This window comes from Sapajus apella, unplaced genomic scaffold, assembly GCF_009761245.1.
Source record: "Sapajus apella isolate SASKATOON/1434 unplaced genomic scaffold, GSC_monkey_1.0 scaffold94, whole genome shotgun sequence".
Classification (NCBI taxonomy): domain Eukaryota; kingdom Metazoa; phylum Chordata; class Mammalia; order Primates; family Cebidae; genus Sapajus; species Sapajus apella.
In genome coordinates this window covers 190,719-191,869 of record NW_022437034.1, presented here as the reverse complement: position 1 = coordinate 191,869, position 1,151 = coordinate 190,719, and the positions used below count along the sequence as shown (strand labels likewise).

The following is a 1,151-nucleotide window of genomic DNA, read 5'->3' as shown; positions in this document are numbered from 1 at the left end:
AAAAAAAAAAAAAAAAAAAAAAAAAAAAACACGTAACAATGTTAAAAATGATAGCAGGCCAGGCACAGTGGATCACTTGAGGTCAGGAGTCTGAAACTGGCCTGGCCAACATGATGAAACCCCGCCCCTACTGAAAATACAAAAATTAGTCAGGTATGGTGGCACAGGCCTGTAGTTCAAGATACTTGAGAGGCTGAGGCACAAGAATCGCTTGAACCCGGAAGGCAGAAGTTGAGATTGTGCCACTGCACTCCAGTCTGGGCAACGAAGGAAGACACTGTCTCCAAAAAAAATAAAAATAAATATATATATATATATGTATGTATGTATGTATATTGTCCAAGGTGGTCTCAAACTCCTGGGCTCCAGCAATCTGCCCATCTGCACCTTTCAAAGTGCTGCGATTAGAGGTGTGAGCCACCACTCCCAGCCTCTTCCCAGTTTAGATGTCTATCAGTGTTTTACCTGGTATGGTGGCTCACCCCTGTAATCCTAACACTCTGGGAGGCGGAGGTGGGCTGATCACTTGAAGCTAGGAGTGTGAGACCAGCCAGACCAATATGGCAAAATCCCATCTCTACTAAAAATACAGAAATTAGCCTGGCATGGTTGTGCATGCCTGTAATCCAAGCTACTTAAGAGGCTGAGGCACAAGAATCGCTTGAACCCAGGAGGCCAAAGATGCAGTGAGCCAAGATCACTCCACTGCACTCCAGCCTGGGAAACACAGCCAAGAATTTGTCCCAAAAAAAAAATTTTGTTTTAAAAACCAAATTATGTTTTTCATGTGTTTCTTCCCATCCCCTTGAATTGAAGTTACTTAGTGCAGAAATCCTACCTTCTTCATCAGTTCTCAAAGTTACTATAGTTACATTATAGGCCCTCGTATATTATAGGCATTCAATGGATATTGGCTGCACTGATTTATAAAACTCTCTTTTAACTTATACACATATAAATACAATTGGCGGGGCATGGGGCAGCACTTTGAGAGGCTGAGGAGGGTGGATCATCTGAGGTCACCAGACTGGCCAACATGCTGAAACCCTATCTCTACTAAAACCACAAAACTTAGCCGGGTGTGGTGGCAGGGCACCTGTAATCCCAGCTACTACAGAGGCTGAGGCAAGAGAATCACTTGAACCCAGGAG

At 43.9% G+C, this 1,151-nt stretch overlaps 1 protein-coding gene across 2 annotated transcripts in view; it reads right to left on the bottom strand.

Annotated features, from left to right (window-relative positions):
• CCAR1 (cell division cycle and apoptosis regulator 1) overlaps positions 1–1,151 on the bottom strand; it is a 48,864-nt gene that overhangs the window by 32,029 nt on the left and 15,684 nt on the right. The window lies entirely within an intron of this gene.